The sequence below is a fragment of the Pseudophryne corroboree genome, chromosome 3 (assembly GCF_028390025.1).
Source record: "Pseudophryne corroboree isolate aPseCor3 chromosome 3, aPseCor3.hap2, whole genome shotgun sequence".
NCBI classification, from domain to species: domain Eukaryota; kingdom Metazoa; phylum Chordata; class Amphibia; order Anura; family Myobatrachidae; genus Pseudophryne; species Pseudophryne corroboree.
Genome location: NC_086446.1, coordinates 517,601,001 through 517,617,152, shown reverse-complemented (window position 1 = coordinate 517,617,152; position 16,152 = coordinate 517,601,001).

Below are 16,152 nucleotides of genomic sequence, written 5' to 3'. Positions count from 1 at the left end.
CAGGATATCAAATTTGTAGAATTTTACAAACGTGTTCTCCCCTGACCACGTAGCTGCTCGGCAGAGTTGTAATGCCGAGACCTCTCGGGCAGCCGCCCAAGATGAGCCCACCTTCCTTGTGGAATGGGCCTTAACCGATTTAGACTGTGGCAGGCCTGCCTCAGAATGTGCAAGTTGAATTGTGTTACAAATCCAACGAGCAATCGCCTGCTTAGAAGCAGGCGCACCCAACTTGTTGGGTGCATACAGTATAAACAGCGAGTCAGATTTTCTGACTCCAGCTGTCCTGGAACATATTTTCAGGGCCCTGACAACTCCTAGCAACTTGGAGTCCTCCAAGTCCCTAGTAGGTGCAAGGCACCACAATAAGCTGGTTCAGGTGAAACACTGACACCACCTTAGGGAGAGAACTGGGGACGAGTCCGCAGCTCTGCCCTGTCCGAATGGACAAACAGATATGGGCTTTTTTGAGAAAAAACCACCAATTTGACACTCGCCTGGTCCAGGCCAGGGCCAAGAGCATGGTCACTTTTTATGTGAGATGCTTCAAATCCACATATTTGACTGGTTTTAAACCAATGTGATTTGAGGAATCCCAGAACTACGTTGAGATCCCACAGTGCCACTGGAGGCACAAAAAAGGGGTTTGTATATGCAATACTCCCTTGACAAACTTCTGGACTTCAGGAACTGAAGCCAATTTTTTCTGGAAGAAAATTTACAGGGCCGAATTTGAACCTTAATGGACCCCAATTTGAGGCCCATAGACACTCCTGTTTGCAGGAAATGCAGGAAACGACCGAGTTGAAATTTCTTTGTGGGGCCTTCCTGGCCTCACACCACGCAACATATTTTCGCCACACGTGGTGATAATGTTGTGCGGTCACCTCCTTTCTGGCTTTGACCAGGGTAGGAATGACCTCTTCCGGAATGCCTTTTTTCCCTTAGGATCCGGCTTTCCATCGCCATGCCGACAAACGCAGCTGCGGTAAGTCTTGGAACAGACATGGTACTTGCTGAAGCAAGTCCCTTCTTAGCGGCAGAGGCCATAAGACCTCTGTAAGCATCTCTTGAAGTTCCGGGTACCAAGTCCTTCTTGGCCAATCCGGAGCCATGAGTATAGTTCTTACTCCTCTACGTCTTATAATTCTCAGCACCTTAGGTATGAGAAGCAGAGGAGGGAACACATACACCGACTGGTACACCCACGGTGTTACCAGAACGTCCACATCTATTGCCTGAGGGTCTCTTGACCTGGCGCAATACCTGTCCCGTTTTTTGTTCAGACGGGACGCCATCATGTCCACCTTTGGTATTTCCCAACGGTTTACAATCATGTGGAAAAAACTTCTCAATGAAGTTTCCACTCTCCCGGGTGGAGGTCGTGCTGAGGAAGTCTGCTTCCCAGTTTCCATTCCCGGGATGAAAAACTGCTGACAGTGTTATCACATGATTTTCCGCCCAGCGAAAAGTCCTTGCAGTTTCTGCCATTGCCCTCCTGCTTCTTGTGTCGCCCTGTCTGTTTACGTGGGCGACTGCCGTGATGTTTTTCCCACTGGATCAATACCGGCTGACCTTGAAGCAGAGGTCTTGCTAAGCTTAGAGCATTATAAATTTACCCTTAGCTCCAGTATATTTATGTGGAGAAAAGTCTCCATACTTGATCACACTCCCTGGAAATTTTTTCCTTGTGTGACTGCTCCCCAGCCTCTCAGGCTGGGCTCCGTGGTTACCAGCATCCAATCCTGAATGCCGAATCTGCTGCCCTCTAGAAGATGAGCACTCTATAACCACCACAGGAGAGACACCCTTGTCCTTGGATATTGGGTTATCCGCTGATGCATCTGAAGATGCGATCCGGACCATTTGTCCAGCAGATCCCACTGAAAAGTTCTTACGTGAAATCTGCCGAATGGAATTGCTTCGTAGGAAGCCACCATTTTTACCAGGACCCTTGTGCAATGATGCACTGTTTTTAGGAGGTTCCTGACTTGCTCGGATAACTCCCTGGCTTTCTCTTCCGGGAGAAACACCTTTTTCTGGACTGTGTCCAGAATCATCCCTAGGCACAGCAGACGTGTCGTCGGGATCAGCTGCGATTTTGGAATATTTAGAATCCACCCGTGCTGATTGTAGCAGTATCCGAGATAGTGCTACTCCGACCTCCAACTGTTCCCTGGACTATGCCCCTATCAGGAGATCGTCCAAGTAAGGGATAATTAAGACGCCTTTTCTTCGAAGAAGAATCATCAATTCGGCCATTACCTTGGTAAAGACCCCAGGGTGCCGTGGACAATCCAAACGGCAGCGTCTGAAACTGATAGTGACAGTTCTGCACCACGAACCTGAGGTACCCTTAGTGAGAAGGGCAAATTTGGGACATAGAGGTAAGCATCCCTGATGTCCCGGGACACTATATAGTCCCCTTATTCCTGGTTCGTTATCACTGCTCTGAGTGACTTCATCTTAATTTGAACCTTTGTAAGTGTTCAAAAACAAATTTTTAGAATAAGTCTCACCTAGCCTTCTGGCTTCAGTACCACAATATAGTGTGGAATAATACCCCTTTTCTGTAGTAGGAGGGGTAATTTAATTATCACCTGCTGGGAATACAGCTTGTGAATTTTTTCCCATACTACCTCCTTGTCGGAGGGAGACTTGGTAAAGCAGACTTCAGGAGCCTGCGAAGGGGAAACGTCTCGACATTCCCATCTGTACCCCCGGGATACTACTTGTAGGATCCAGGGGTCCTGTACGGTCTCAGCGCCATGCTGAGAACTTGTCAGACGCGGTGGAACGCTTCTGTTCCTGGGAATGGGCTGCCTGCTGCAGTCTTCTTCCCTTTCCTCTATCCCTGGGCAGATATGATCTTATAGGGACGAGAGGACTGAGGCTGAAAAGACGGTGTCTTTTTCTGCAGAGATGTGACTTAGGGTAAAAAACGGTGGATTTTCCAGCAGTTGCCGTGACCACCAGGTCCGATGGACCGACCCCAAACAAGTCCTCTTCCTGTATACGGCCATACTGTGCCGTTTGGAATCTGCATCACCTGACCACTGTCGTGTCCATAACATCTTCTGGCAGTTATGGACATCGCGTTTATTCATGATGCCAGAGTGCAAATATCCCTCTGTGCATCTCGCATATATAGAAATGCTCTATAGTCAATAAAATACTGTCCCTGTCAAGGGTATCAATATTTTTAGTCAGGGAATCCGACCAAGCCACCCTAGCTCTGCACATCCAGGCTGAGGCGATCGCTGGCCGCAGTATAACACCAGTATGTGTGTATATACTTTTTATTATATTTTCCAGCCTTGTCAGCTGGTCCTTGAGGACGGCCCTATCTATAGACGGTACCGCCACTTGTTTTGATAAGCGTGTGAGCGCCTTATCCACCTTAAAGGGTGTTTCCCAACGCGCCCTAACTTCTGGCGGGAAAGGGTATACCGCCCATAATTTTCTATCGGGGGGAACCCACGCATCTGTCTGTGTCGACCGACTAAAGTAAACGGGCGTTTTAAAACCCTTGACGGTGTTTTTGAGACGTCTGGACCGTACTAATTGTTTGTCGGCCGTCTCATGTCGTCAACCGACCTTGCAGCGTGTTGACATTATCACGTAATTTCCTAAATAAGCCATCCATTCCGGTGTCGACTCCCTAGAGAGTGACATCACCATTACAGGCAATTGCTCCGCCTCCTCACCAACATCGTCCTCCTACCTGTCGACACACACGTACCGACACACAGCACACACACAGGGAATGCTCTGATAGAGGACAGGACCCACTAGCCCTTTGGAGAGACAGAGGGAGAGTTTGCCAGCACACACCAAAAACGCTATAATTATATAGGGACAACCTTATATAAGTGTTTTCCCTTATAGCATCTTAATATATATATAAGCATATCGCCAAATTAGTGCCCCCCCTCTCTGTTTTAACCCTGTTTCTGTAGTGCAGTGCAGGGGAGAGCCTGGGAGCCTTCCCTCCAGCCTTTCTGTGAGGGAAAATGGCGCTGTGTGCTGAGGAGATAGGCCCCGCCCCTTTTTCGGCGGCCTCGTCTCCCGCTCTTAACGGATTCTGGCAGGGGTTAAATATCTCCATATAGCCTCCGGAGGCTATATGTGAGGTATTTTTAGCCAAAATAGGTATTCATTTGCCTCCCAGGGCGCCCCCCTCCCAGCGCCCTGCACCCTCAGTGACTGCCGTGTGAAGTGTGCTGAGAGGAAAATGGCGCACAGCTGCAGTGCTGTGCGCTACCTTTAGAAGACTGAGGAGTCTTCTGCCGCCGATTCTGGACCTCTTCTTACTTCAGCATCTGCAAGGGGGCCGGCGGCAAGGCTCCGGTGACCATCCAGGCTGTACCTGTGATCGTCCCTCTGGAGCTGATGTCCAGTAGCCAAGAAGCCAATCCATCCTGCACGCAGGTGAGTTCACTTCTTCTCCCCTAAGTCCCTCGTTGCAGTGATCCTGTTGCCAGCAGGACTCACTGTAAAATAAAAAACCTAAGCTAAACTTTCCTAAGCAGCTCTTTAGGAGAGCCACCTAGATTGCACCCTTCTCGGCCGGGCACAAAAATCTAACTGGCTTGGAGGAGGGTCATAGGGGGAGGAGCCAGTGCACACCACCTGATCCTAAAGCTTTACTTTTTGTGCCCTGTCTCCTGCGGAGCCGCTATTCCCCATGGTCCTTTCAGGAACCCCAGCATCCACTAGGACGATAGAGAAAATCTGGTACCCCTGGAAAGAGGGGACCCTCAGCTATCAGCCTAGGGCCCTTATACTCCTGGGGCCCTTGGGCAAGAGCCCATTGAGCCCATACGAAAAGACGGCCCTGGAGAGATATAGGTTTGGGTGGGGTGTATTCAAACTGAAATCTAAATTGCAGTGTAAAAATAAAGCAGCCAGTATTTACTCTGCACAGAAACAATATAACCCACCCAAATCTAAATCTCTCTGCATATGTTATATCTGCCCTCCCCCCCCTGCAGTGCACATGGTTTTGCCCATTAGCTTACAAATTTGCTGCTGTGATCAGATCTGAATTACTGCCTATGTTTATTACAGTAAGTATGTATGTGTATTGGTGTGTGTGGCAGTAGGTATGAATGTGTGTGACTGTATGGTATTTCTGTGACTGTGTATATGTTTTGGCTGCAGTGTCCCACAGGGAGCAAAGGTTGGGAGGGAACGCTGCTCTTTAGGGGTGTAGTATGGCTAACCGGCGGTCTCCTGACCGCCGGTCAGCTTACCGACGCCGGGATCCCGGCAGCATACCGACGCCGGGATCCCGGCGGGGAGGGGCGAGTGCAGCAAGCCCCTTGCGGGCTCGCTACGCTCGCCACGCTGCGGGCTCGGTGGCGACCTGCGGTCGCCACAGGTTCTATTCCCACTCTATGGGTGTCGTGGACACCCACGAGTGGAAATAGTCCCTGTTGGTCGGCATGCCGACCATCGGGATAATGAGCCGGCGGGATGGTGGAGGAGGTCATGTGACTGTCGGTCAGCAGACCGGCGGTCACATGAATACCACCCGCTCTTTAGGGCCCCCAAATCTTTAATCCAGCTCTGCTTAGATCAATGGGACAGATGTATTAACCTGGAGAAGGCATAAGGAAGTGATAACCAGTGCTATGTGCAAGGCGATAATGGCACCAGCCAATCAGCTCCAATATGTAAATTAACAGTTAAGATCTGATTGGCTGCTGCCTTTATCACCTTGCACATATCACTGGTTTATCACTTCCTTATGCCTTCTCTAGGTTAATACATCTGCCCCATTGTTTCTTACGTGAGGACAGTGTCAGTGAAATGTAGGCTCATGAATATTAGTGATGAGTGTGGGATGTAGTCAGGAGACCGGCGGTCGGAATCCCGGCGGTCAGCATACCGACGCCGGGATCCCGGCCGCCAGGATGCCGACAGGGGACCAGGGCTATTTCCACTCGGTGTTCACGACACCCATAGAGTGGGAATAAAACCTGTGGCGAGCCACTGAGCCCACAGCGTGGCAAGCACAGCGAGCTCACAAGGGGCTTCTTTGCGCTCGTCCCCCAGCTGGCATCCTGGCAGCAGGGTTCCCGCCGTCGCTATGCTGACCGTCGTGATCCCGACCGCTGGTCACCTGACCCCAGCCCGCGAGTGTGGCTAGGTCTGTGTGCATAATGGTTTAAAAAGAACAAAATATTTTGCCAAATTTTCTGCTTCTATTCTTTGTGTACATTATATTTTAATCTAGCTGAAAAATGAACATTTGCAGTAAAGACTTTGAAGTAAAATCTGTTTTTGTATGCTATAATGACATTTTATACCCTTTTATGCAACTTTGTTATCTTTTATTTATTTATTTATTTTTTTGGGGGGGGGGGCATGTTACAGGTGCTTGGGTTGGCTTGCAGACTGAGAAGTGTTCCATGCCAGCGGGGACAGATAATTAATCCCTTGGAAAGGAGCCTCATCTGATTTTCACCTGGGCTTCTGAGAATTAGTTTCTGCTGCAGGGTATACTGGGCTCCACAAGTCTGGACAATGGGGTGTAGAGTAGGATCTTGATCCGAGGCACCAACAGGCTCAAAGCTTTGACTGTTCCCAGAATGCACAGCGCCGCCTCCTATATCACCCCGCCTCCCAGCACAGGAGCTCAGTTTGTCAGTTGGTGCTGCAGTAAGCAGGCACTTAACAGAGGGGCTGCTCCAAGCAGCCTTGAGAAAAGCTTTTTATGAGGTAAAAAGTGAAGACTTCAAGGGCAGCAGCGGTGGTAAATGTCTTGTGACATTCACTGCTGCAGCTCCAGCTCTCCCCAGCGGCGCTGTACACTCCCGAGCCCTGGTTGCCGGGTACCTACAGCGGAGGCTCCGGTTTTCTTCATGTTAGACACATACGGCTGGGGCTCTCCAGGATCGCGTGGCCGCGCTTCGGGAGGTGTTTATCGCGATCCGGCGCGGTCAGTGGGAGGCGGGCCGAGCGCGCTGACCGTGGACACTGTGGATACAGGCGATCCCACTAGATCACCAGGGCATGGGCGCAGGTCAGGTTTTCTCTTAAAACCGATTTTAATATCGCCCACAACATACCCTCCAACTGTACCTTTTTAATAGGTACAGTACCTTTTTTTCATGGTCTGTACCGATTTTTGCCTCTCCAAACTTCCATTGAAAGTATAGGAAAAGGGGCGTGGCCACGCCCCCTTTACACGCGGCCACGCCCCTTTTTCGGATTTGTACCGATTTTTCTGTGTAAACTGTTGGAGGGTATGCCACAGTACCCGGTGGTTTTGCCAGCAAGGGGGATAAGGCTTAGACCTGAAGCCCCTCCCCCAGCCCCAGGGCGCCATTTCCAGCAAGTGTTCCCGCCCTGGAGCTGCATCTCTGTCTTTTCCTCACTCCCTGTCAGTGTCTGCGGCGCCATTACTCCTCAGCTCACTATTTCTGGGACTGCTTGGGCAAATCCTCCTATGTAAAGCCGCCTGGTTGTCAGCGCTGTGCCTTTACATGACACTTAAGTATTCTACCTGCCTTTTTAGTCAGTGTTAGTAAGAAAGAGTGCATTTAGTCAGGGGTTTATAGTATAATTACCCTGTGATATACATCCAGTTTCTTACTGTGTAGTGTTATATCTATTGACTATATAGCTGTGTAAGCTAGTCCAGTGCAGTATTATTGTCTGTAATAACCTCTGCATTGTACAAACTGTGACTATTTGTGTGTGCATTGATAGCTGAGTGGTGTCCATCTCATGTCTTTCACTCAACTTGCTACCCCTATATTCTATAACCTGAGGGGGCTTGGTGCATCAGGTGTTATTTAATATAGGATTTTCACAAAGATATACTGTATTACGTATTTCTCTAACGTCCTAGTGGATGCTGGGAACCCCGTAAGGACCATGGGGAATAGCGGGCTCCGAAGGAGGCTGGGCACTCTAGAAAGATTTATGACTACCTGGTGTGCACTGGCTCCTCCCACTATGACCCTCCTCCAAGCCTCAGTTAGATCTTGTGCCCGGCCGAGGTTGGATGCACACTAGGGGCTCTCCTGAGCCCTTAGAAAGAAAGTATAGATTTAGGTTTTTTATTTTCAGTGAGACCTGCTGGCAACAGGCTCACTGCAGCGAGGGACTAAGGGGAGAAGAAGCGAACTCGCCTGCTTGCAGCCGGATTGGGCTTCTTAGGCTACTGGACACCATTAGCTCCAGAGGGATCGACCGCAGGCCCAGTCCTTGGTGTTCGGTCCCGGAGCCGCGCCGCCGTCCCCCTTACAGAGCCAGAAGCAAGAAGAGGTCCGGAAAAACGGCGGCAGAAGACATCAGTCTTCACCAAGGTAGCGCACAGCACTGCGGCTGTGCGCCGTTGCTCCTCATGCACACAACACACTCCGGTCACTGATGGGTGCAGGGCGCTGGGGGGGGGCGCCCTGAGCAGCAATATAAACACCTTGGCTGGCAAAAATACATCACATATAACCCCCAGGGCTATATGGATGTATATTAACCCCTGCCAGATTCCATAAAAATGCGGGAGAAAAGTCTGCGAAAAAGAGGCGGAGCCTATCTCCTCAGCACACTGGCGCCATTTTTCCCTCACAGCTCCGTTGGAGGGAAGCTCCCTGGCTCTCCTCTGCAGTCTACACTACAGAACAGGGTTAAAACAGAGAGGGGGGGCACTAAATTTAGGCGCAGTATAAATTATATAAAAGCAGCTATAGGGGACATAACTCAGTTAGTCCCTGCATTATATAGCGTTCTGGTGTGTGCTGGCATACTCTCACTCTGTCCCCCCAAAGGGCTTTTGTGGGTCCTGTCCTCATTGGAGCATTCCTTGTGTGTGTGCGGTGTGTCGGTACGGCTGTGTCGACATGTTTGATGAGGAGACTTATGTGGAGGCGGAGCAGATGCCGATAAATGAGATGTCGCCCCTGTGGGCCGACACCAGAGTGGATGGATAGGTGGAAGGTATTAACCGACAGTGTCAACTCCTTACATAAAAGGCTGGATGACGTAACAGCTATGGGACAGCCGGCTTCTCAGCCCGCGCCTGCCCAGACGTCTCAAAGGCCATCAACGCTCCCTCAGATGGCAGACACAGATGTTGACACGGAGTCTGACTCCAGTGTCGACGAGGTTGAGACATATACACAATCCACTAGGAACATCCGTTACATGATCCCGGCAATATAAAATGTGTTACACATTTCTGACATTAACCCAAGTACCACTAAAAACAAAGGGTTTTATGTGTGGGGAGAAAAAGCAGGCAGTGTTTTGTTCCCCCATCAAATGAGTGAATGAAGTGTGAAAAAGCGTGGGTTTCCCCGATAAGAAACTGGTAATTTCTAACAAGTTACTGATGGCGTACCCTTTCCCGCCAGAGGATAAGTTACGCTGGGAGATATCCCCTAGGGTGGATAAGGCGCTCACACGTTTGTCAAGGTGGCACTGCCGTCTTAGGATACGGCCACTTTGAAGGTACCTGCTGATAAATAGCAGGAGGCTATCCTGAAGTCTGTAATTACACACTCAGGTACTAGACTGAGACCTGCAGACTGCTGCAGCGTGGTCTGTACCCCTTTCAAACAGGGATACTATTTTGCGAACATAAGACGTCGTCTTATATATGAGGGATGCACAGAGGAATATTTTGCCGGCTGGCATCCTGAATTATTGCAATGTCCATTCTGTCAGGAGGGTACTGGAGACCCGACACTGGACAGGTGATGCTGACTTTAAAAGGCACATAGAGCCTTATAAGGGTGAGGAATTGGTTGGGGATGGTCTCTGGGACCTCGTATCCACAGCAACAGCTGGGATGAAAATATTTTACCTCAGGTTTCCTCACAGCCTAAGAAACGCACTGTATTATCAGGTTCAGCTTCAAAAAAGCAGGCGGGTCAAACGAGGGAAGAGGGAAAAAGCTGCACCAGCAGCAGTCCCCAGAATCAAAATTCTTCCCCTGCTTCCTCTGAGTCCACCGCATGACGCGGGGGCTCCACAGGCGTAGCCAGGTACGGTGGGGGGCCGCCTCAAAAATTTCAGCGATCAGTGGGCTCGCTCACAGGTGGATCCCTGGATCCTTCAAGTAGTATCTCAGGGGTACAAGCTGGAAGTCGAGGCGTCTCCCCCCCGCCGTTTACTCAAATCTGCCTTGCCGACAACTCCCTCAGGCAGGGAGGCTGTGCTAGAGGCAATTCACAAGCTGTATTCCCAGCAGGTGATAGTCAAGGTGCCCCTACTTCAAAGGACGGGGTTACTATTCCACACTGTTTGTGGTACCGAAACCAGCCGGTTCGGTGAGATCCATTTTAAAATGGAAATCCTTGAACACTTACATAACAAAGTTCAAGATGGAATCGCTCAGGGCGGTTATTGCAAGCCTGGACGAGGGGGATTACATGGTATCCCTGGACATCAAGGATGCTTACCTGCATGTCCCTATTTACCTTCCTCACCAGGAGTACCTCAGATTGTGGTACAGGATTGCCATTACCAATTCCAGACACTACCGTTTGGACTGTCCACGGCACCGAGGGTGTTTACCAAGGTAATGGCAGAAATGATGATACTCCTTCAAAAAAGGGAGTTTTTATTTATCCCATACTTGGATGATCTCCTTATAAAGGCAAGGTCCAGGGAGCAGTTACTGGTCGGAGTAGCACTATCTCAGGAGGTGCTACAACAGCATGGCTGGATTCTGAACATTCCAAAGTCACAGCTGGTTCCTTCCACTCGCTTACTGTTCCTGGGGATGATTTTGGACACAGAACAGAAAAAAGTGTTTCTCCCGCAGGAGAAAGCCAAGGAGCTGTCATCTCTAGTCAGAGACCTCCTAAAACCAAAAAGGGTATCGGTGCATCGTTGCACACGAGTCCTGGGAAAAATGGTGGCTTCATACGAAGCAATTCCATTCGGCAGGTTCCATGCGAGGACCTTCCCGTGAGACCTCTTAGATAAGTGGTCGGGATCGCATCTTCAAATGCATCAAATGATAACCCTGTCTCCAAGGACCAGGGTGTCTCTACTGTGGTGGATGCAGGGTGCTCATCTTCTAGAGGGCCGCAGTTTCGGCATACAGGACTGGGTCCTGGTGACCACGGATGCCAGCCTTCAAGGCTGGGGAGCAGTCACACAGGGAAGAAACTTCCAGGGCCTATGGTCAAGTCAGGAGACTTCCCTACATATAAATTCTGGAACTGAGGGCCATTTACAATGCCCTAAGTCAGGCAAGACCCCTGCTTCAAAACCAGCCGGTACTGATACAGTCAGACAACATCACGGCAGTCGCCCATGTGACCCGACAGGGCGGCACAAGAAGCAGGATGGCAATGGCAGAAGCCACAAGGATTCTCCGATGGGCGGAAAATCACGTACTAACACTGTCAGCAGTGTTCATTCCGGGAGTGGACAACTGGGAAGCAGACTTCCTCAGCAGACACGACCTACACCCGGGAGAGTGGGGACTTCATCCAGAAGTCTTCCTGCTGTTGGTAAACCGTTGGGAAAGGCCACAGGTGGACATGATGGCGTCCCGCCTCAACAAAAAGCTAAAGAGATATTGCGCCAGGTCAAGGGACCCTCAGGCGATAGCTGTGGACGCTCTAGTGACACCGTGGGTGTACCAGTCGGTTTATGTGTTCCCTACTCTGCCTCTCATACCAAAGGTACTGAGAATAATAAAATGGCGAGGAGTAAGAACGATACTCGTGGTTCCGGATTGGCCAAGAAGGGCTTGGTACCCGGAACTTCAGGAAATGATATCAGAGGACCCATGGCCTCTGCCGCTCAGACAGGACCTGCTTCAGCAGGGACCCTGTCTGTTCCAAGACTTACCGCGGCTGCGTTTGACGGCATGGCGATTGAGTGCCGGATCCTGAAGGAAAAGGGTATTCCGGAAGAAGTCATTCCTGCGCTTATTAAAGCCAGGAAAGATGTTACGGCAAAGCATTATCACCGCATGTGGCGGGAATATGTTGCATGGTGCGAGGCCAAAAAGGCCCCAACAGAGGAATTTCCACTAGGTCGATTTCTACATTTCCTGCAAGCAGGAGTGAATATGGGCCTAAGTCTAGGCTCCATTAAAGTACAGATCTCGGCTCTGTCGATTTTCTTTCAAAAAGAATTAGCTTCAGTACCTGAAGTTCAGGCATTGTGAAAGGAGTGCTGCATATTCAGCCCCCGTTTGTGCCCCCTGTGGCATCTTGGGATCTCAACGTGGTGTTGAGTTTTCTTAAAATCACATTGGTTTGAGCCACTAAAAACCGTGGATCTAAAATATCTCACGTGGAAGGTGGTCATGTTATTGGCCTTGGCTTCAGCCAGGCGAGTGTCAGAATTGGCGGCTTTATCATGTAAAAGCTCTTATCTGATTTTCCATATGGATAGGGCAGAATTGAGGACTCGTCCCCAATTTCTTCCTAAGGTGGTGTCAGCAATTCACCTGAACCAGCCTATTGTGGTGCCGGCGGCTACGAGTGAATTGGAGGACTCCAAGTTGCTAGACGTTGTCAGGGCCCTGAAAATATATGTTTCCAGGACGGCTGGAGTCAGAAACTCTGACTCGCTGTTTATCCTGTATGCACCCAACAAGCTGGGTGCTCCTGCTTCTAAGCAGTCTATTGCTCGCTGGATTTGTAGTACAATTCAGCTTGCACATTCTGTGGCAGGCATACCACAGCCAAAATCTGTAAATGCCCATTCCACAAGGAAGGTGGGCTCATCTTGGGCGGCTGCCCGAGGGGTCTCGGCTTTACAACTTTGCCGAGCAGCTACTTGGTCAGGGGCAAATACGTTTGCAAAATTCTACAAATTTGATACCCTGGCTGAGGAGGACCTGGAGTTCTCTCATTCGGTGCTACAGAGTCATCCGCACTCTCCCGCCCGTTTGGGAGCTTTGGTATAATCCCCATGGTCCTTACGGAGATCCCAGCATCCACTAGGACGTTAGAGAAAATAAGAATTTACTCACCGGTAATTCTATTTCTCGTAGTCCGTAGTAGATGCTGGGCGCCCATCCCAAGTGCGGATTGTCTGCAATACTTGTAAATAGTTATTGTTAACTAAAGGGTTATTGTTGAGCCATCTGTTGAGAGGCTCAGTTGTTTTCATACTGTCAAACTGGATATAGTATCACGAGTTGTACGGTGTGATTGGTGTGGCTGGTAAGAGTCTTACCCGGGATTCTAAATCCTTCCTTATTATGTCTGCTCGTCCGGGCACAGTGTCCTAACTGAGGCTTGGAGGAGGGTCATAGTGGGAGGAGCCAGTGCACACCAGGTAGTCATAAATCTTTCTAGAGTGCCCAGCCTCCTTCGGAGCCCGCTATTCCCCATGGTCCTTACGGAGTTCCCAGCATCCACTACGGACTACGAGAAATAGAATTACTGGTGAGTAAATTCTTATTTTTTCTCTGTGATTTAGTCACCATATCTCTCCTTTATCTCTGCTGGTGCTGACTACACTGCGCAGGGGTTTGGGTTTAGGGATATAGTGCTGCTAATAATTGTACTGTGTTACCTCATACTGCAAGTTATATCATGTCTGCTTCTGAGGGTAACGGTTCTGGGGCGGAACACACTGCTGGTGTTGCTGAAGCCACAGGCACATATGGGGAGAATATAGCAGCTGTGGGCTCTGGTTCTGGGGGCTCCTTGCCCCCCTGTGGGACTGTGGCAACGGAGGCACATACTGACCCTCCGTGGGCCGCTTTTTCCACGTTTCTGCATACGCTAGTTCATAAACTAACACCCCCTATGGGACCCCCAATGCCGGTACAACCGTATGTGGTCCCTGCAGCTAACCCGCCATGGGCGGACAATTTATTTGCTCAATTAAAGAAGTTGAACCAATCCCTGACTACTAAAAAGTCTGACCATCTCTCGCCTAAGTCCAAGAGGTCCTCTAAGCGAGCGCTCGTCTCCTCACAATCCACTGCTGTCACTGACACCTCGTCTGATGAAGACAGCACATACACTGACCCCACAGGTTCTGACTCAGATACGGCTGATGGGGAGGGTAGTTCACATGTGGATGTTCCTGATCTTTTGGAGGCTATTAAGTTAATTCTGCAGATTACGGATGATCCCGAGCCATCCGTTCCTCCTAAGAAACCAGATAGGTTCAAGCGTCAGAAGGTGATTAAACAAGTTTTACCTCACTCTGACCACCTAGTGTATATACGTCAGGAACCCTGGCAAAGCCCGAGTACGAAGTTTGTGCCTCAAAAGAAGATGCTGGCTCGCTATCCCCTAGCGCCAGAGCTGTCTAAGAATTGGGAAACGCCTCCTCCAGTAGACTCACATGTGGCTAGGATGGTGGTTTCCTCAGCTCTACCTGTCACTACCGTCACGTTTCTAAAAGAGCCTACCGATAAACGTGTCGAGGGTTGTTTAAAAGCGATTTACACCCTCACGGGTGCTGCACAAAGGCCCACTATTGCAGCTACATGGGCGGCAGAGACTATTGAAGCATGTGCCTTGGAGTTAGAAGCTGAAATCTCCTCTGACCATGCTAGACAATGCTTGTCATATATTTTCACAGCTTCTCGCTATATTAAAGAGGCGGCTTCTGATGCCGGTATCCTAGCAGCCAAGGCATCTACTACGTCAGTCCTGGCTCGCAGAATATTGTGGCTGAGATCCTGGTCTGTGGATCTGGACTCTAGAAAAACCCTGGAGGTACTCCCTTTCGAGGGGGATATTCTGTTTTGGGAGGACTTAAATAAGATAGTGGCTGACTTGGCTACTGCCAAAACTGCCTGTCTGCCTAATACAGCTCCTTCTGTGTCGAAGGCCAAAGGCACGTCCTTTCGCCCCTTTCGTCCTTCAGGTAAAGCAAAAGGTCAGCCATATCATAAGCAGGCCTGCACTTCCAAACCTGGTAAGCCGAAGCCCAAAAGAGCCTGGGCTGCCCGTCAGCCAGCAGCCAAGACCGATAAGCCTGCCGCATGACGAGGCGGGCCTCCCCCTGGGGGATCCCAGGGTGGGGGGCCGGCTTCTAGGGTATACCCGGGAATGGTTGAAGACCACTTCAGATGCCTGGGTACGGGAAGTCGTCACTCGAGGTTACGCCATAGCCTTCAAAAACCGACCGCCTCATCGATTTTGCCAGACAGACGTCTTATCGGACCAGACAAAGGCAAACACTCTGCATTCGGTGATACAGACCCTCCTGGATACAGGAGTCGTAGTACAGGTGCCTCTTGCTCAGAGGGGCTGGGGGTACTATTCTCCGCTGTTTCTAGTCCCGAAACCGAATGGGTCCTCCCGGCCCATTCTCAACCTCAAGGCACTGAACAAGTTTGTGAAGGTTTCCAAGTTCCGTATGGAAACCTTTCGCTCTATAGTTCTGGCCTTGGAACCTGGGGACTACATGGTCTCCCTGGACATACAGGATGCTTACCTGCATATTCCTATAGCAGTGTCACATCACAATACCTGAGGTTCGCTATTGGTAACCTCCATTACCAGTTTCGGGCGTTACCTTTTGGTTTAACAATGGCTCCGCGAGTCTTCACCAAAGTTATGGCGGCGATGACGGTGGTACTCCGCTGTCAAGGGGTCAGGATACTGCCGTATCTGGACGAATTGTTAATCCTGGCAAATTCCCCAGATCTTCTCCTGCGTCATCTGGATATGACGGTCCGGTTTCTACAAGCCCACGGGTGGCTCATCAACTGGAAGAAATCCTCCCTGGTCCCTGCTCAGAGCATGGTGCATCTGGGAGCGCTTTTGGACACTCACACAACCAGAGGTTGTTCTTGTCTCAGGAGAAAGTCCTGAAACTTCAGGACAGGATTCGTTGCTTCCTTTCTCGTCCGCAAGTGTCGATACATTCGGCAATGCAGGTGCTGGGCCTCATGGTATCAGCATTCGACATGGGGGAGTATGCTCAATTCCATTCTCGCCCCCTTCAGAAGCTGATTCTAGCCAAGTGGGACGGCCTGCCTCACCGGATCAGGTCTCAAATGATCTCTTTGACTCCGGAGGTCCGTCTGTCGCTGCTCTGGTGGCTCCAGGACCGACAATTGTGCAGAGGCCGTCCCTACTGGATATCCAACTGGGTCCTGTTGACGACAGATGCCAGTCTAAGAGGTTGGGGCGCGGTGCTGGAGAAGCACTCCTTGCAGGGTCGGTGGACCAAGGAGGAATCTCTCCTCTCGAT